Source organism: Strix uralensis, chromosome 6, assembly GCF_047716275.1.
Source record: "Strix uralensis isolate ZFMK-TIS-50842 chromosome 6, bStrUra1, whole genome shotgun sequence".
NCBI classification, from domain to species: domain Eukaryota; kingdom Metazoa; phylum Chordata; class Aves; order Strigiformes; family Strigidae; genus Strix; species Strix uralensis.
The window spans coordinates 8,722,979-8,744,411 of record NC_133977.1 but is presented as its reverse complement, the minus strand read 5'-3'; the positions used below and the strand labels follow the sequence as shown (position 1 = coordinate 8,744,411).

At 38.8% G+C, this 21,433-nt stretch overlaps 1 protein-coding gene across 3 annotated transcripts in view; it reads right to left on the bottom strand.

The window, feature by feature from the left end:
* The window catches only part of ZNF804A (zinc finger protein 804A), a 152,204-nt gene that overhangs the window by 14,322 nt on the left and 116,449 nt on the right, over nucleotides 1–21,433 (bottom strand). Inside the window, exon 1 of one of the 3 annotated variants that reach the window (XM_074872660.1) lies at nucleotides 17,373–17,541. The exons of the other annotated variants lie outside the window; for them this stretch is intronic. The gene's annotated coding sequence lies outside the window, so the exon portion shown is untranslated. Of the gene's footprint in view, nucleotides 1–17,372; nucleotides 17,542–21,433 lie in introns of those variants that run through there. 3 annotated transcript variants of the gene reach the window in all.

The window sequence follows — 21,433 nt, the reverse complement described above, 5'->3', positions numbered from 1 at the left end:
TGAGGGTGGTGAGACACTGGCACAGGTTGCCCAGAGAAGCTGTGGCTGCCCCCTCCCTGGCAGTGTTCAAGGCCAGGTTGGACAGGGCTTTGAGCAACCTGGGCTAGTGGAAGGTGTCCCTGCCTGTGGCAGGGGGGTTGAAACTAGTTGATCTTTAAGGTCCATTCCAACCCAGACAAACCATTCTATGATTCTATGATTCTATCAGATAAATACTTGTCACACCAAACCAGATTAGTATCCTTTCGTAAAGAGGATTCAGCTTAATCAATTGTAAGTAACTAAATAGATCAGAGCTCCTGTCACACCTGTAAACATTTAAATGGGTAACGAAACATACCATTTAAAGCAGAAAACATTGCTTACTAAGATGTAAAATACACATATTTCCCTTCTGTCTTTGGTGGTTTGTGCGGTTATATATATATTTCTGTTCTGCAACTGGAGACCCCTCCACTTTGCACAGCATTTTTTCACTTGCACTGTGGTCTGCAGTTCTACATACTTTTCAAGACCCTATCTTTTATATTATTAAAAAAAAAATCTCTCTTATTAAAGGTTATAGAAAATATTAAAGCTCCAAGAAAAAAATACTAGAATACAAGGAGAACTTACCCTGTTACTGCTACAGGCCTTCCCTAGCAGAAGTTAAAGAAAGCAAGTTATTTCCACAGAAAGGAGAAATATCAAGATTTCTCAATGAAGTTAATAAGTCAACCGCTCAAATAAGTAGGCTAAAGAAGAAATTAATAGACTTTTTTTTTTTTTTTTTCACGCTCCCAGTATGGAATTAATTGCTGTAATATGTTCCTGCAATAAAAGAGGTACAGGGAGTAATTTTAACAGCAGTCTACAACCACTTGATGGGGAGTTGCGCAGCAGATGGGAGTCACTTCTTGCTAGTGGCAGGGAAACCTTCCTGCTAGGGTGTTGTGGCACTGGAACACACTACCAAGAGGCGCTGTGGAATCTCCAACCCTGAAGAAATATAAGACACAGCTGAAAAAAGCCCCATCTTACTCTGTGATCTCATGTTGGTGAGCAGGAAGCCAGTGATGACTCCTAACCATCATTTTTACAATTTCTGTCTTAGGCAGTGAGTTATCTCATCTCATCACTTTATCAGTGTATGGACTACACTGGCCACTCACTTTGTTTTTGCTTTTAATAAATAACATTGATCTATTGCTGGTTTATAAATAACTTCCAGTTTGTTGCAAGTTATAAGATGCTTCTGACTGCCCCTGCTCGTAGCTGTATGCATCTCACTTTAAGCTGCAGAATTTAAACCATTTCTTAAAAACTGAGAGCTCCACAAATTTGGAACAGAACCACATTTAATATGATCAGATACTAAGCCATCCAGATGACAAGGAAGATGCAGATTGTGAATAATCCTTTTCCTCTCCTATTTCTACCACAAATTGCAGCCATGCCCTCCTGATGGTCTTTTAATATTAGAAGAAATCCAACACACAGAGATATAGATATATGCAAGATTTAAAAATAGCAAGTCCTTGGAGCCCACAATATTGCTGAATAGGTAGATTCAGCTGAAGTGAAACTGTGCTCTTTTTCCAGCATTGTCCTGAGCATCATCCCAGACTGGGGAGAAAGTGGAGATTAATTAAGAGGAAAGGAAGGTTGGGATTGTTTTATCTGCCCATCATGGGCCCGAAGGGAGGCAGGTGATGAGAAGATGAGATTCTTCATGATTCAGGAGATGTTTATTAACTTTAAATGAATTGATGTAATGCAAATGTTCACCAACAACGGACACTTGCTCATAAGCACACTTGAGCAATACGCAGTAGCGCAGTTTGTTGCATAGTCTGCAAAAAGGAACTGCTGAAGTGGCTTTTACAGGCAGATCCTACAAATATATATTAAATACATGTATTATGCTATAACTGAAAATTTACATTGGTCTTTTCTACTTTTATAATATAAAAACTGAAATTATTTTATCATGAAATATAACTAGGTTTTGAGACCACTTCATACTTGTATATGAAGTATTTTGCTTGTAAAGTATCTCGAGTTTTCCTACATAAGTTCACGGGGAAAAAATAAATTGAACTTGAGCTTAAAATGAAAACGAAACCAAACAAAAACGTTATTGTTTTCAAAATCATGAAGAAAATCAGAACATTAAATACTTTGCACACTTGCACCTGTAATATACATGAAAGCTAGTTATCTTTGATAAAGATCTTACTAATCACTCTCAATTAGGTGACTGCAAAAGATATACTCTGGAGCAATAGAAGGAAAAATAAATCTTTCTTAGCTTTCTATTCCTTTTAACGCTTTTCCTTCAGAAATTATCTGCCAGAAACAAACACATACTTCATTATGTGATGATTAATGCCCTTCCCAGCATAGTAAGCCTCATGTTTCGTTTGACATTATTCTGGTGCCTGCGCATCTTCTGCTCCTTTCCAGTATCCCCTGCTGCAGGATTCAGATAGCATTATGGCTTACAGTAGAACAAGGCTCCAAGACTTTGACAAATAACAGGTTATGGAGCATAAATTAAGATTTTGTTGCTTTTGTTTTAAGATAACAATGTTTTCTAAAGTTGACTAAAGGGCCACAGCACTGCCATCGTGCAAAAACATTGTTTTAAGCCTGCAGAATTGGTGAGTGTTGCATACTGAATATTCCACTGTGGTAGCTACTAACCACGTGTATAACAACAGCCTGCTCTTATTGCAAGCTGTAGGGTATTTTTTGTTAGCTTCAGCAAAAATCAGCTGAATACTCCATAAATATTAAGGCCAAGACGAAAGAAAACAGCATACAAATACAGAATTAGCATCTCGCCTATCAAATTAATTTTACCAGATAATGAAAAGAACATAAAGCTGACACACACTTGTACATCTGGAAAGTGGTTACATATGCTAGAGTCTAATTTAAAGGTATTTATTTTAATGACTCTAGGCCTAATTCTACTTTTCTTGAAGTCAATGGAGAAACTCCTGCTGAGCTCAGGGAGAGCAGAGGTTTTAAATTCAGCATGGAAATTTTCAGCAACACTTAAAGAAGCTTCTTCAGCCACAAAGATTAAAGAGAAGATCAGTACATGCCACTTCTTTAAGGATCACTTTACCTTTACACCCACTCCTGCACCATTTAGGATTCTAATTCAAAAAAACATATGCAACATTTTAAATTGTCAAGAAATAGTTATTCCTAGCACTGCTAGAGAAAAGGGCAATCCTGTAGAGAAAAGCGCTTGACTCCACGCTTCTGGGAAATTGCAGGCAAGCTGTAAGCATGAGGCCGCCCTCAGAGGTCACAGCTCCACGTTGCTGCTCTGGAGGGACAACACAGCACACGCTGTTGCAGACATCATGCGCCAGTCCCTGGTCCCACAGCATTATCCGCCACCTTCCCTTCACTCCAGCAGTGAAGTGTAAGCATCCAGAATACTCTTTCTGAGTACAATAGTTTCAAGTTTGACAGTTCTGCTGCAACCAAAATATTCTACCTCCTGATATTTTCACTCACTGAGTGCTAAATGTTGATGACTGCTTTATTCTCTGGCCAGTTACAATTTCCCATGCATAAATAATGAGAGCTCCACAACATCCCTTCTAAACTCTATCTGGAAAGCTTTAAGCTATTGGAAAAATCCCCCTTTGAGCAGCATTCATCTTCCATAAATCTTTTCACAGGAGCAATGGCTTCCTCACCAAGAACTCCTTTCAGAGAAAGGTCACCTCTACACCTCTTTAAACAGGGAATATTGGATTTCCCTTTAGAATGACTTTCTAGTGGAAGACAAGGCCACAAAATGGATGGCTCCATCAACACACAAGCATTGGATGGCTCAGCTGTTAAAGATTTGCTCATTTGGAAGACTGCTTTGCTGTTTTCTGCATGAATAACACACTAGGCAGCTCTGAGATCTTTGAGACTTCATCCAACCACTCTTCACTCCAGTGCCCTCTAACACCTGCTGGTGTCTACTGTGACCCACCAGGTTTTCACCTTGGTCAAAATGGTTCAGGTGGTCTCCAGCATTGAAGTTCTCTGTTGGATCATGCTGCTATCCTGATTATTCTTCCTTTAGTAAGGAGGACACAATATCCTTTGTACAAGCACATTAAAAATTGCAAGCAGAAATTTTTGGTCTATGTTTTCAACCTTTTTGGTCACTGACATTTTAGGAAAGATGGCCATGGAGACTAAAACGAACACACCAAATCTTAAATCTCACCAGTCTCTACCATTGCACAATGACTGAAAATAAGGAATTAATATTTACAGTCAGGTTCTCTAAAGGATATTTTCTATAATCCTTGAAGAATACTCTAATAACTCGGATGGGCTGAAGGAGATACATGAATTCCCTCAAAGTGAGCTCTTTATTTTAATTCTTTATGTCAGAGCTAAATCACAATCACTTTCTCATACCAGTTTTATATTGGATCACTGAGCCATTCAAAGCCTCTGTTCACAAATTGCTTCTCATCAGCAGGATCTGGTCCTTGCCAGAGACTATCACAGGACCATGACAAGCTTCTTCAAAGAATATATAAAATTTGACCAATGAAAATTGAGACAAGAACGGGCCTTTGCAAATTCTGAAACATATCTCACAGCCACAGCTAACTGGCACAGACAAAATCTTTATCCTTAACCCAACCTTTAATACTATTCACACAGACTCCTCTGAGAAAAACACAAGATTAAAGAAAAAAATTATTAAATATGAAGACTGCATCTTGCAAGGCAAAATGAATTAATACCATAATTTGACTTACGCTTTCATTTTCAGCAAATAAAATATGTTGTAAATTAACTTTGATAACATACCACTGACATTACCATGAGCAGTAGATGTTGGTAGCAAGCTGTTATGAGAGCACACGTCTCTATTTATGTGTGTCTTCTACTGCATCATTGCTTTTGAAAACTGAAATATTAGTGACTGTAGATCAAGGATATATGTGTCACCACACTGTGTTGAGAAAGTATTAAGTTATCAGTAAACCACAGCTTGGAGGCTGCTGAGGGAAACACAGACCCCCCAAAAGGACAAGCACAAGGTCACAGCAGAGGTTATGGAAGTGGAAGGAAGGGGATGACACCAGCGTCCCTGGGCTATAAACAACTCACTAGTGTTCAATTACTGCTTGCTAAAGGAATGCAGCTTTAAAATGTGCATAAAAGTAGGTTTAGGGATAAAAACAAAATGAAGAAGCATCCAACATAATGTAAACTACACTACATATAGCAAATTTCACTACAATATGTAATTGGGAACCGCTGGAGCATGTATTCATGTTAGTAAATACATTAAAATTACCCCAAATGGACCTCAGAGCGAGGAAAAAAACCCACATAAAATTTCACCCTCTTCCTGGCAAAAAGGAGGAAGAAATCACCAATATCAACATCACACTCCCCTCCACATGAAGAACTTGCTGTGCTGACAACTTGTAATGACACCTCCTTTTTCTCAGGAAGACTGCAGCAACAAAAAAGGATCAGACACTAGAAAGCTTACATATTCTGTATCATTAGCAGGAATGAGCTCTTATATTTGGATAATTTGGACTATAAGCACCAGTATCACTGTAATTGGCCTAATAATAATTCTCCTAGTAGGCTGTTAGGACTTTAGCTAACCTAACAACAACAAATTCTTTGCTTTGCACGTCAGGTGTGTTTCTTTCACCCACCCAAAGGGGTTTGGTCAGGTACCCCAGTCTCAAGAACTGGCTGAACACATGACAGAGCTGATGTACAGAAGGTCCAGCTTTCTATTTTAATGTAACCCAGCAGCAATTCATGGCAATATTCCCCTGCCTCAATCAGATATGAACCTTTCAGGAGGTAATTTGCCCTTGATTAAGAATCACTAGGAAATTAATAAAAACAATAATTAACTAATAACATAAAGCTCATTACTGAACAGAAATGTACCCAAATCTCGGTCCACATTCTTAAAGGCAGAAAGCAGTTCCTAAGGAAAATTGACAAAATCCTTTTTTACATTTTCTTTCTGATCACAACAGCCAGGATAGAAATACATCCACTCTCACGATACAGGTTCTGATTAACAGGTGAGCACCACACAAGGAGGACAGCACAGAGCGCTACCTACAGTGCTGAATGCTGAAATCTGAACTGCTATATGCTCAAGCTTTGATGAAAAGAAAATGGAGCCCATAAAAAGCTGTTTATCTGACACATAAATAACAGGGGCAATTAACTAGGTGGACCTTCTGTATATCTCAGCAGAAGATAGATTTAAAATGTCTATACTCAGCATGAAGGTATTGCTGGATAAAACACTGCCACAGAAAATGGAAAATAAGAGCAGAAGCTTTATCATCTCGAGGTCAATGTAACCGTATGTTTAGAGAGGTTAAAAAAAAAAGTTCCTTATTCTCCTTCCCTACAGCAAACTCCAAGAAAAAAACAAAAGTACTTTGCAGCTAAGACCTACTGGTGAGAGCTATGAAACCCTTACCCACTCTTCTTACAAAGACCAGAAAAAAAAATCTTATTCTGAGAAATCCCAGCCCTGCAAAGAAACCTCTTATCATCCTCACGTACTACACAAGCATTGCTACAGCACTCCACAATTAATAGACTACAGACCAGATTCTCTACTTTTGCACAAATTTTACACTATTCAGTTGAAACAGGTATTTTTGTTGGTCTTTAATTTGGCAGGAGAACCCTCTGAGTGATCACTGTATTTTTCTGGTTCTGATTCACCAAAGTTGCTTTTTTTAATTTTGTCAACTATACAAATCTCTCTCTTTTTAGAAAATCTTATGGGCATTTTAAATGAAGAACAGAGGAGAAACTTTCCACAAATTTGGGTTCAGATTTCTTTATATACTTATTTTGCTATGGATAGCTATAAAAAATACAGAAGCAAATCATGACATTTCCTTCTACCCTACCAAAAATTTGGCTGTTCTCTCCATGTTATCTTCCATGGAAACCTATGTATTTCAGATACCTGCTCTGTCTTCACAACATCCCTTAAAGTAGGCTGGTCTTAAAATGTTACTTCTGCCTTAAGGTTTCCACATTACTGCTCCAAAATTTCTTAGCAGTATGCTGTAGTGTCCTCTGGACTAGGATAGGAAAAAAAAAAAATCTGTAAAACACTTGTCTTTCCCTGCCACATCCTTTCCCTTTTTTTTTCAGAATTGCCACAGAAGATGCTTAGGGAAGGTTAGAAGAATACAACTTTACACAAGCGACACCTTTTTCCCTCTGCAGATCTTGGACATATTGTTGGAATTCTCTCTCTTAATGGCAAAGTGACTCATCCTTTATGAAGGTCTTGAAAACATTCATCAAATCGTCACCCCAAAAAACTGTTTCTTGCCTGCTTGTGCACGATGCAACTATATAGGCACAGAAAGACTCGGAAAGGCTTAGAAAATTTATGAAGTTCCAAAGCTTAGAAAGTTTCTGAAAAAAACTTACGCTTTTACCTCTAACACAAAAATACACACATTAAAATGTCTTCTAGTTCTAGTAAAAGCATGCAGTTCAGCAGAGAACAGCATTATTGCTATTATGCAGTATGTATGATGAAAGACCTACTGTCCTTACCAGTGTGCCACGAAAGTAGGCTACATCAGCACATGGCACACAGAGTGGTGAGCACATTTGTAATTAAAGGAAAGTATGGCCAAATAGGCTTCAAATAAAGACAGTCAGGAGACCCAAGCACCATTCCTGGCTCTGACTCAGATTTATTGTATGGCCCCAGTTGCAAATCAAAATAGCCTGTCCTTCGAACTCTGTCTGTAGAATCGAGTTAGCGTGAAGCAGCTGCCATGAAAAACATTGCACAGTACCAATATTTCATCTGATTTCTTATTTGAGAATATTCAGAAGTTGCTGCAATCCACATGACCCATTTCATGTTGTTTTGTCTTATTACAGAGGCACAGAGATTATCAAAGTCATAGATCATCACTAACATAAGGCAAGAGAATGGTTCACAGTTTCATCATCCAAAGCATTTCTTCAGATGGAGCAGCAGACAAACATGGCACTTCTTTCAGTTGTGAACCAAAACCTGCACCTGCACTGGCTAGGACCTTCCCAAAATTTGAGAAATCGGGTCCCTGGGTAAGCTGCTAGCAGCCAACTAAAGCTCTTTCTTGATCCCACTGCCCAAATTAGAGCAATTCATCTTAAACAACTTGCTAAAAGATCACTGAAGATGGAACTAAAGTAATAGCTACTTAGTTTTAAAAAATTGGTTGTAAGTTATACAGTGTTTTCTATTCTCATCAAATCTTATTAATGTATAGCACTTTACTGCATAAACTCAACATAGCTATACCTTGAACTAACATCTTATGTTAGGGTTTTAGTCGTTTTTTCCTCTAAAATTTAAGAAGGGTAATCAGATCCTGGGTGAAAAATTGCAAATGGCTGTCTTTGTGAAAGAAAACCGTCTTTTATACTGACAGCCTTCCAAAATGTATACTAATAATTACATTGAAAAATGGACACTGAAAACAAAATATAAGGACCACTTAAGTCATTTTCATAATTTTAAGTACCTCTAGTATTAAAATACCAATATTTTGCAGTGTTAAAACTTCAAACCTTTCACTTAGTGGGTAAAAGATGGTGAAGTTATAAGAACAAAATCACTGAAAATCTGAATTTGGATACTTGGCTTCTCAACAGAAATTCAAAGCCTTCCCTGAGACACTGTATACACAGCTGCACCTAACACAAGCACAAGGTGTGTCTATTCATCAAATCCATTCCCATTTAAGCAATGAAAGTCCCCAGTACTTCTCACTGCTGAAACCAGATCTAGTGTTTTCCAAATAAAGATTTCCAATTTCCAAATAAAGGCAATAAAGAGTTCTGATATGATTATAGGTAGCAGTCTCACACCCTTACAAGTAGATACATAGCACAGCTTCAACTTGCTTTCCCCTTTTAACAGCCGTTGTGGAACAAATCTCATGTGCCTACAATGAGTGCACGCCACTCTGATGCTGCAAACGCTCACTTCTACCTGGGGCAGTATCACTAACAATAAATCATTCTGTTTGAAATTTCACAGAATCACAGAATCATTCAGGTTGGAAATGACCCTTTGGATCATCGAGTCCAACCATCAGCCCTGCTCTACAAAGCTCTCCCCTACACCATATCCCCCAGCATCTCATCTAATTTCTACTGACCCTCAAGACACCAGCTAGCATTCTGTAAGCAGCATATCTGCAATCTGTGTCCAGATTTCTGCTTGGTGCCAGGGAAAGCACTGCCACTCCCACTACTGCTCTGGAGGAATTCTCCAGCCATTGATATGTGACAGAAGAGCTTAACTCTATCTACTAGCAGCAAATAAATGGCCAATGGGATGTAGAATTTAGGAAAGATTAAGTCATGTTACTTTTAATGTCCATTCACATTTAAGTTAGTTGATCCTTCCTCTTGTACAGCTCCTCAACTATTTCTGGTTTTCAGTAATGGCCTGTCGAATTGGGTTTATGATGGATATGTCTTCCATTTTCTCATACTTAATCCTAAAGGCAATGGAAGAACCTGGGGCAACAAACATATTTTCTAATCCCTGCTCTTTCTAATCCCTGCTCTTTGGGGAGACAGAGTTCGCAGCTTGGTTTTCCATGCTCAGCCCAACTGGAACATGAAAATGAAACTAATCACTACTGATTTTGATAGTTTTGTCTTTCACTCTTGAAGATCCTGAATGTAGTGAAATCATTAATTACATCATCTTAACAGGTTTTTATACTTCAGAGTCAATGACCTGAAGAGGAACAGTTTATTGGCCTCTCCCAGTTACTGTGTGTTCCCCACATTACTGTAACTTCACCATCTTCCAGGTCAGAGGGAAAAAAATTTAGATTCTAGAGCATATAGGAAAAAAAAAACCCACACCAAAACACATCAAACTCTCCCAAATAATATTCTGCTACAGCACTTTCAGCAAGTAGAAGCAAATGCACTGCCTTTAACTTGAGTTCTCTTCAATGTGATCTGATTAGTGCCGGGGTAATTGCACCATTCATCTGCTGACATGTAACCCAAATGCAGAAACCAGTGATTTCTGGTGACTCAAGTACTCAAATACAGAGAATAGTATTTTTCCTTACTCCAAACCTATCTTTCCAATAGCAATGAATTCTACAGTGTAACAATTGCTTTTTATTCTTTTCCAGGTGCTGGGATTAAGGAGTACACCTGTACCACATTGTTCATCAATGAAACACAACCGCTCTTGACTTAGATGTTAGGCTGATGTCTGGCAGTGCATACCAATTACACCAAAGGGCGAGGATGGGAAGAGAAGAAGCCACTATCATCAGCTGAAACTGCAGGGGGGATTAATGTAATAGAGTCTAATTACCTGCCTGGATTTTGGCCAGTGCACGACTGGAGTTACCACCCTCCCTTCCTAAGAAAGCAGTCTGGGAACTTCCAATTATCGTGGTGGTCAAGGTCTCGGTTTTATATCTCGAAGGCAGCAACTCTGGCAACACAATTATATTGCTCCAATACCGACTCAAAGGAAAAAGTGCCACCCGTTGAAGTACCATCATGTCCTGTAGCACATAAATGTTAATTAGCGGTCTTTTTTTAGAAATTATGAGACGCTCTAGTCCTGCACAGTGTGAGATTTGATGAGATGAGAGCACTGGGTGGTATAGCTAATAAATCAGTTTACTGTACAACCTCATTTCTTTAACGAAGAGCAAATACCTGAGCCTTAGTAAAGCAAGAGCCCCAGGCGTACACTTGCAAACCAAAACGCTGGATTTAATTTTTGTGCATTCTCTCCAAAACAGGGAGTGCTGACCTACCGCTAGTCATTAGAGAACACTCTCATGTCAGGGAGCAATTGCTAAGCGTAAACTTTGATGTCAGAATTAAAAAACACAAAAGAGATGAGTGGCAAGGCCATTATGGGAGAATAACCAGTAGAGGTATTGTTCTCATAAGGGAATAACTTTTAAAAGCTGACAAGAGCTGTCAAGGTGTCAGGCCAGGAGAAGAGACAGCACAATTAACATATACTAGGCTTCAATCTACTGGGAGGGAAAAAAGCAGGATTTATTTTGGACAATTACAAGTTAATAAATGGAAGTGTCAGTTCCTCTGTAGAGCACCCATTAAAGCGTACTAAAGGTCAAAACCTCTTACAGTTTCTGTCATGGTAGGCAACACACTACCATTATTTTATATTTCAAGCAATTTTATTGTCAATGACAGCAGTTACAAATGTACAAGAAAATATTTTCCTTAGCAGTCTATCAGGCAGTTTACTTTGCAGAAATCATCTGTGCTCCCAGAAGTAATTAGTATTTTAGATTTTTATTATGTCCACTGTGTAATTTTTTAATTTATTTTTTATTTTCCAAAGAGCGTACGTATGAATGAGTGGAGTGCTTGAAGTGAAGCTCCCAGGAGGGCAGGCCATACCACTTCTTCACATCCTTCAGCTACATACAACCCCTGCCTGGGGAGTGACAGGCACCTACCAGGGCACTGGTCACTGCAGGGAGCCGAGCAGCCTCCCGCACGCCTGCAGCCGCTTCCCGCAGGAAGATGAGCTCTCCCCTCAGTAAGTGCAAGGGCAGGCAGAGTATTGCTCCCTCCCTGACCTCACGGGCTGCCCTCATTTCCCTTGCTCCGACTCCCCATTTAACTCAGACCTTGCACAGTGCACAGAGCCATTACCTTGCTTGCGTAAAGCTCACCCCAAGAGTTAACTGAGCTTGGAAATGTGCTTCTGCTTTTCTTTCCTTCTACTTAAAACAAATCAGAACAAGAAGAACTGGGTTTGCTTCACCTGCAGAGTCACTCACCCTCTGCAGTGGATACACCCTTTGTAAGGCAAAGCAGATGTGAGACAAGTCAGGAGTCAAACATGTTTTTATACAGTGAGCATATAATGCTCACAGGTAGACTATAATAATTTACTTTATTATACACTACATAACTTTTAACAAACCTTTATAGTAGGCTGATGACAGGAAAATGTACTAATTGGGGTATTCCTTAGAAATGCAAATCTCATGACTATGGGCAGAAATGAGAGAAGAAAATTAAGTAAACCACACGTGTAGCATGTGTTGTACTCACATCCAAACAAACAAAGGAAAAAAAAAGGATTCACTAAGCAAGAAGTGAGTCTTGAGATGGCACAGAAGAGTCTTCTGCTGGGGCAGAGAAATGGGACTGCAAAGAGAGACGAGACTGAAGAAGAGGTGGCAGCAGCCTCTGTCTCATAAAACAGAAGTTTTAGCTTAATGCTCATGTTAGCTTAATGCTTGCTTAGCAAAAGAAAGTGAAAACAACCAAGGATGAGTTTGATAAGCATCATTTTAATGTTTTATTCACTTATTTTACTTTTTTCTGATTTGTCCCATTTGTGAGTTCATTTTCAGATTAATAGAGCCTTTCATTTTTTATCACACCTAGTGACAGCAATGTCTCATACCATGCCTTTTGTTCATGAGACAAAGACTACTGATAACCTTCTATATCCTTAAACAAGTGCCCTGCTGTTGCAATGCTCACTGTAACCATCATGCCCCCACAAAAGCAGCCTTCGGCTTTTCTTGCAGCCAGGAGAGGGACAACAATAATAGTAAGGGAGGAAGATGCACAGAGGTGAGGAGGAGAAGACCTGATCCTTAAGGGAGTCTGCGATAATGATCCCCTAACCTCTGGTACGATTGTAACCCTTCTCTTCCATGCTATCGCTGTGAGTCTCTTGCTTTGTTTCTAGCTATCACTACAAGCAATTTGTAGGCAGATATATCTCTCTGTAATTATAAAACATGTAACACTATGAGATCCTGTACCAGATGTGAACATACATATGCCACTGCAAGCAAGCACTTAATAGCTATACAAAAATATACAAAAAAAGGGTGGTTAAAATAAATAAATAAAAATCAGCATTAAAGAAGGTGGAGGTTTTAATAGATTTTTTAAATTTTCTTGAATTTCAGTGCTAGAAAAGGGAAGGTGGGTTACAGGTGAAGAGTTAACTTTTTGTATTCTCTCTTGATATCATTACATGTATCAAGACTGCATATCAAGACAAAAGCAGTAAGTCATATCAGAGAAGCCACACATTTAAAAGTACTAGCATTAATTGTGAATTAACTTGAATGAATATTATTTATATTACCATATACCATGGGTCCCTCATCAGTTCTAATTCAAGAAGAGATGCAACATGCTGTTGGGACAGACAATTCAAGGAAAGAGAAGGATGCCTGCAAGAGGGAGGCACAGGCACGTAGACTGCTTGTATTTATACTGTCTTCTGCAGATTGAATGTCTTCAAAAAAAGAAAATAAATCATTCAACCAAAAGACATCAATACTTTCAATTGTTTTATGTTGAACCACTACTGTTCTGCCACACTTGGAGACTTCGGAAGAAACTGAGAGGACCTTTACAGAGTAATTCAGGTTTGTCACAAGGATGTTTGTCATGAACAAGCACATGTGAAAGCTCAGTGAGAAACTAGGAGGTATTACTGGAATAATGGTGTATGCTAACCTTGATCATAAAGGAAAAGGCTCAGCTGAATCCAAAATACAAACAGAACTGAAGGCAGGGGGACACTTCTAGCTTTCCCTTCCACTGACTCTTGGATTCTTCTTAAATGAGGGCCACTGCCAGTCTGCCAGCAGAGGTCAAAACAGACTGCATTCCTGCTCACCTAGCCTCTCACTTCAAATGCTCACAGAGCCCTTATTTAAGTCTCTTATTTCAGTCGTTTGCAGTGTGAGGGTGGGGAAAGTTAAAATCAGACCTCTACTGGACAACTGTAGTTGTAGCACTAATTAAAAAACAAAACGAAACAAAAGCCAACCAATTAATCACTGCATCTCAAACCCCAAAAGCCAACCACAAACATAGGAGAAGCTCTGCAGCTAAATTGTTCCAAGACTGCATCGACTGCATGTGGAAAAAAGATGAAAAACCTGAGTTAATATTTTAGACTTTGCTGAATGCTCCTAGAGCGGTTTAGAAACTTGAAGACATTCCTGTTTAAGCTGCTACTGAGCTGGAATTAAAATATGCAGAACAATGGTAATTATTGTTTCTAGAGTAGCATTAGTCTGCTTAAAGAAACCACAGTGCTAGCTGTCTGCTCCAAGCACACAAGCTTTCTTTAGATGTACCATAAGTTAACCCCTGGCTCTGTGGAGGTACCGCACCCAGCGTGCAGACTGAGCAGGAACGATCCCTTGAGGGAAACCCACTAGCACTTCCACATAGTTTGTTTGTCTCATCACATCTTGTCACAAAAGGCAACGCTGATTGCAACACTATGTTTCGTCAACAGTTCAGATCAACCACTAAAAAAAGAACAAGCTTTTTCTGAAATTAATGAAGGATTGATTTTGCACAGATCAGCAAAGACTGCGATAATGACCCTGAGATTTACTGTGGCTTGTACTGAAAAGGTTGTGCAGTTCTTCCCAATGACAAATGAATTCTCACATGTAAACCAGCATGCACAAGCTGTAGGGCATAAAATACAATCCTAGCATAGCTCCTAAGGAAAAACAATATCCTGAAACTTTTTTTTGTTAGCAAATAGGAAACTATAAGGTGCTTTTTGCAGCATCAGGCTGGGAGTACTAACTATTCACATGCACCACTTAATTGTTTTAGCAAATTAAATCATGTTAACATCATAAAAAATGATTCACCTTGAGAGGTCAGCATTTAGTATATTACTAGCAACATATTAGTTTCTCCTTCACTTAAGGAAATTTAAAACTTCATTGGAAATACTGTTTTTCTCTACGATCACTGACAGCTCAAAACCTTGGAGAAACAAAATGCGTTTCGTATTATTCACTACTTACACTTAATCTATATTCTACTTGATTACTTTCAGGACAGCAATAGAATTGCATTTGGAATTTCTGAAAATTACAGAAAAGGTATTCTGTTGATTGGTTTGAACTTTGCAGCCATAGTAATGCTTAAATTAACTTTGGGAGATTGATTCTGTTAAAGAAAGAATGAAAATGAAAATAAAAAATAACATTTTTCTTCCAGATAATTGCTTAGCTGATCTATAGCCTAATACAACAACACAAGTGATAGGTAAACTATCATCTGATCTCCAAGTTTGTGTAACACAAGTTTTTAATCACTTCTCCCCATCAAAACACTGTATGCCAAAAGATGCATTACAATATGCACGATGCCTCAGGAATCGTGTACTACACCACTATATTATTACCTATCTTCAAATCGTAATTATTGTGTCCATTCTTATCCTAGTGTTGAATGGAAAATGGTGTTTACTTTTGCAAGTGATGGCAAAACAGCAGAAACCTGAGAAATGCTGACACAGTAAAGCAAAGTTTAAAATTAACCTCAAGTTCAGCTAAGTTACATGTAGAAAATTTCACAAACTGATTTAAAAGACAAAGCTGAACTGAAATTCATGAGTATGGTTTTAAAGAAAAGAGTGAACCACACAACAGTAGAAATGCATGTCAGGGAGAAAAACATGCACGATATATGGAGTAAGCCAGGTTTCCTCTCTCCCTCTTTGCAATGGCATTGTATTCCTCCCCTCCCCCCCCCATCCCGAAATAACTTGCTCAATGTAGACTTGGAAAATAATAATAACTGAGCAATGGATAGTTGAATTAAATTTGTAATTTTTTTTGTATGGAAATATAAGTTATCAGACTGATCTGGATATTGAAAAGGACAGAAAGAAGACGGCTGCAATAATTCCAAACAGAAAAACAAATCAAAGAACTGCGAATAAATACCAAGTTTCTAAACTGAAGAAGGGTTGTCACTGGGCAAGCCTACTCCTGTGTTAAAGAACAGGCTCCTCGTGGAATCAGGAGTGTCAGTGCATGGGGTTAATATTCTATCTACAGGCTATTAGTGGGACGGATAGGGTATATACTTCTCTACTATAATTATACTTGTTCTAAAAACACTTTTTCAGAAAAAGTAAGTCAATTAGTTAATCAAACATTATTACAGAACAGATTTTCCCAAGCATGAAAAACCAGAAAATGTTATACAGTATCTTTTCTGTTATAATTACTAAGGCAGGAATGTAGTGATATGTCTTTTTTGGTAATGAAGAAAGAGAATGTTCATTCGCAACAAAACTGGATTTGCAGTATTAATATTCTACTTAAGAATATCTTCATCTAACCTGTCAGTACAAGTTTTGAGCTAAAGAGTGCCTAAATACTTTGTTACACTGATACTAATCAAGAAGCCAATTTCTGGCACTAAGTTTTATAGGTAAAATAAAAACTGGAAGAAAAATAGGTATTTTTTCCTTTCATCCAGGAAACAGTGTGTGGAAATTTCTCCCTAAATATACTGAAATACTCATGAAGAACAGAACTTGACTATTTAATTTTAAAATACAGTCTGTAAAGCAGAATAAAGGCTACCATTTGTAGCCTTCCTATGCAGACGCATTACTAACAGAGCAGCAAAACACTTTCCAAGTGGCTTTGTGCCCCAATGCAATGGGACTGTGTTTCTGCTTTTCCTGAAGCCTTCCAGTTCCCATTACTTATCTCCCTGCACTTCACGCCGTCTACACCAAAACTGAGCCCAAACCACCTACCCGGGGGTGTCAGAGGTGACCCCAGAAGCAGCACTCTTGGTAGCCTACCATCCAGAAACAGGTTCCCCGTTGGAAACTTCTCTCCAGCATTTGCTCTGGACACATCCTTATACTGCAAAGGAGCAGAGATCCTCACTCTGTTTCCCTCCTCCTTCTTGGCCCCGTGTGGTCCTGCCATGCTGGCAATTCTGCCTTTCTCTTCAGAGTAACCACAAAAGGTTTTTGGCTGTGTTTTTTTCAAAGGAGTTGAGAAAGGACACACAAAGTCTATTGCAATAGTCTGGTCCAATGCTACCAGCAGTGCTGAGCTATAACAGGCCTGGTGATGACCCTTATTAGCATTACTGTTAGTATATGTGCTTAAAACTTAAAAGGTGGCTTTTTACTAAAAAAACAAACAAACCCCAACCTGACCACAAAAGACCATTAAATAATGCAAAATTCATGAAAAAAAAATTGAAATACAGTGATAGAGTAGCATTTGGAAGAGGAGAGGATAATTTTGTGGTTGTACATTCATTACAAATATACATATGTATATGAACACACAGCTGAACATTTGTTTGTGTTCCCTTAATATTTAAAAAGGCTACAAAGATGACTATCTTTTCCTGAGGAATAAAAAGAAATACAGGAAGAGATGCCAAGTTACATTCTGGGAAAGAAATAATAACAGTAAGAAAGAGCTGCACAAGATCAATTCAAACAAAATGTTTGAATCCTCATCTATGCTTACTTATCAGTCGCCTCCTCCGTCACACAAGACACCACGGGCTTGGCACCGAGACATCTGTACGGGCGTTTTTCTGATCCAAGATCAGCCTAGGTGGTTCTTGAAGAAGTGATTTATTTGATCACTCTCAGGGATTTTCATGGCCATAAATTCTCACCATGGCCTTCTTGTCTATTTTGTCATCTTAAACATCCCTCTTGGCTGGGCTCAGTGTGCAGCAAGGTACAGCAAAATGCAATGCCATTTCAGGCTGCCTTGAGCTATACCAGGGCTGCTGACCGGTGGAAGGGGACAGGACCCAGCTGAGAACAGCCGACCTCAGCCTCTGCCTCCATGTCTCATCAGACAGAGCCCGGCAAAGCTGGACACACATCACGAAATGAGTACTGCCTTGCTCTGCACTGCTCCTTGTGAGCCCCTTCACCATTACCAGATAACCAACTCCAGCTTTTCCACACAGGGGCTACGTTTAAAATTTGAGAAGCAGAGTTTTAATATTCTTATTTTATGAAATCTCTTACTGGCAAAATCCCCAAAACTCTGACTCACTATATATCACATTTGTTTTGCTTATGAAGCAAATCTTCAGAACATTTTTGAATCTCTTAAGGTTGTATCCTGTACTACAATAAAGCTCTTTATTGACATACTGCTCTAGAAGAGGATACTTTTTTTTCCAGAATCATTATTTCTACACTTCCAAGGTGGCATACAACATGTTGCTTCTTAGTATCATTCCAATAGCTTCAGGGGAACCCAACCTGCAAAAAGCAGACCTGAAAAATACAATATAAAATACTGTTGGCTCCCAGTAAATAGATAATGTCTTTCATTTTCTAATTCTCCCAGTATGTGTCACATTTCCCTTCAAACAGATATAAACGCTTTGGCTACGCCAGGAGCTGCAGACGGCCTGTGAGCAGACCCACCGCAGGGCCCTGAGCTGACCTGCTTGTGGCCAGCAGATGCACAGTGGTGCACCCTCTGCAGGCACCAGCCAAGTAGAAGAGATGGGATCTTTTCTTTTTAAGAGGGAATAATTCTACAATGACATTTTTTAAAAAAGCTGTAATGATGACTACAAGGATTTTCTGCTTTGTTTTTAAATTGCAGAGTCAAACAACTGAAAACATTGTTATCTTTGTTGAGAATACTGGCATGCCCAAATGTGCTACACTGCTTGTCTACCTTACATGCTTCATATCTCATAGGAGGTATACCTTTAGTAAAATTACGGCTCTATTATTATTGTTATGCCTAACCACACCCTTCCACTTTTGAATTTCTTTTTCTTCACCCATATTCCTTCAAATATTTATTCAAACACAAAAAGATGTTCAAAGTTTGGACTTCTGATTGGCTACAGATTGATGTTTGGCATTGATCTCCTAACAAATCTGCAAAGAAGAAAAACATGTAGCAAGGAGAAAAATGTAGACAGGAGAAATCCATGTCTGTAATAGGGAAAGAAGATACCTACTAATTTAGTCTTCCTGCACAATTTGTGTTTTAGTACTTCCATACAATTTAAAATACATTTTTAGAGCAGTGAGATCATTTTCATCCAGGGAGATACAGTTTCAGAAATGACCTCTGATTCTGTGGCCAAAAATTCCTACTTATAATTTACTTAATTGATTGTATTTACATATCTAGATGCAAATACATTAGGGCTATTCATTTTATTTTTCATCACAGCTTTTTTTTGTTGTTGTTTGATATTTGGGAGAGCACTCCTGGGAGAGGAAACAGCACCAAGCTCGGGTGAGCTACTGTAATATTAGGTGATTAATCAGAAGTTCTGGGATGGAGAGGAAGACTTTCAAATACAGTAATAAAACCACTTAGTTCTTGTAGCGACAAAAGTCTCTTGAGGAATGACTGATGTAGGGGACCTAGCTGTGTGATCCAGCCTTCTTGACTGACAAGACTAAACAACTCACTGACTCTGAACAGCTACGAGACAAAAGTCATTCAGAGCCTTAGACTTAATGCTCAGCCACATTTATCAAAACCGCAGTGTTTCGAGGAACACAGGCAGGATTTTTTTTCACCCTGCATGAATACAGCACTTCAGAGATCTCCTCATGTGCTTCCAAATACTTAAGAAATGCTGCATAAAATTATACAGATGTTTTTAAAGTCCTGGCATGGGTCTCAAAAGCTGCATTCCGTGATTTTAGACCATTATCATCAAAGAGCAATTCTCTCATTACTGTATTAAATAATAGCGGTTCTGCCTTAGTTACACTTGTCTCTGTATTGAGGCCAGAACATTTTTTTAAGGACACCTGCATTGTAATTTGAGGTCTTTTTCTTTTTTTTTTTTTTTTTGTCTAGGCTTTCAAAGCAAACAAAAGAGTTCATTTTTCTCCATTATCTCTGACTTCTTGCAAGTTGCTTTTCCAGGAGTATTTCATAAAGGCTACAGATAGCAAACCATATTGTCAAAGCTAAGAACAAGAAAACACTAAGAGAGGCAGTGGAGATCTTGAGACACTGGTCTGAACTCCTTCACATCCTAGGAAATAGAATTAGCTTTGCCCTGTTTCTGCCCTGTCTTTCTGGACCGGTCAGAAGGACCTCATATTATCTCAAAGCAGGTGTTAAGAAGCTGCAAGACACAATAAATCAAAACACAACCAACCCCTAACAGTGAGGCCACCCCATCCAAGGGAGGAAAACCATAAAATTATAAAATCTTCTATTTTAAATCCTGTAAATTTTCTGTGCTAGCAACCTTTGAATTGATGGAAAGAAAAATAAAATCTTCTACAATAAAACTGAGGCACAGGAGCAGTTATGAACATTTTCTCTGACAAACCATCCCATGGCTTGAATGGTGTGATATCAGAGTGCTCAATTCGGAGTAAATATGGCTTTTCAGAACAGCTGGGATGAACTCAGGTTTAGGCAGAGCTTTCATCCACTTGATCATGTAGAAACCACTGTCAGGTGCTGGGATCAGTGAAACTGAACTAGCTGTATATGCTTACAACTATTCTTGGATCATGGGAAACTTTTCCTACTAAGTGCTTCCCCTTACCTGTCCATTATTAGTAGAAAGGTATGATCAAAGGGAAAAAGTTAGAGAAAAATACGAAGCAAAATCCAAAGACATTACCTATTCCTCTCAGCCCTACTGAACTGCTGGAAAACCTCTGCAATTCAGGTAGGAAGTTTCAAGACAAAGGCAAAGTATTCAACAGTGGTACCTGCAAATTTCTCTAGCACACTTAGTAAAATTAGGTTACTCAAAAAAAGCACATGGCATGAAGAAAATTGAGCAAATCTGAGAGAGCTTGCACTGCAGCATATGCTGCCTTTCCCCTTTTTTCACCCAAAATATGGGAAGAGGAATGGTTTTTCTTTATACCACCAGAGATACCACCACAAAAGACACTCCAGAAGTGTTAAACTTGACTTCACATTTTAATCTCAGGAATCAATGCTCTCATTTGCCAGTAATATTACAGAAAATTACTACTTTGCCCAAACAAGCATCCGTACAATTTTTTCTACCGGAAAACTAGAAACTTTTATCTGATTTCCCACCAGGGAGATTAAAGTTGTGGAGGTTTTACAGAGGAAGAGGATGGCTTCCTGTGTTCCACCAAATACATCCACAAAGCCACATGCAGACAGAGACACACAGGTCCCTACACTAAAGATGGAGAGGTAAGATCTGCCATGCTCCATCAGACACTGGTGCAGTGCCCACCATCTCCTGTCTAAAGCCCTCAGAAAACAAGAATAACTATGTGACCCACTGGAAACAAGTCCCTGTTCAGTCTCACACCTGGCCTCAGTTTAAAAATCAATTTTTCATCAATACTTAATAGAGGAACAAACACTGCAGCCTTCAGGTTCTCATTATTTCAAAGTGCTTCAGAGCACTTAAAAATTAATAAATAAAAATCCTAAGAGTTCAAGTGCGGAAGACTTTTCCCATCACTTCTTTTTTCCTGCCTTCCATAGATGAGGTGCTGCTGTGTAAACATAACACCTGAAGAATCAATTCCAGCTGTATTTTAACTAAAAATATTTGCAACTCATAATAAATA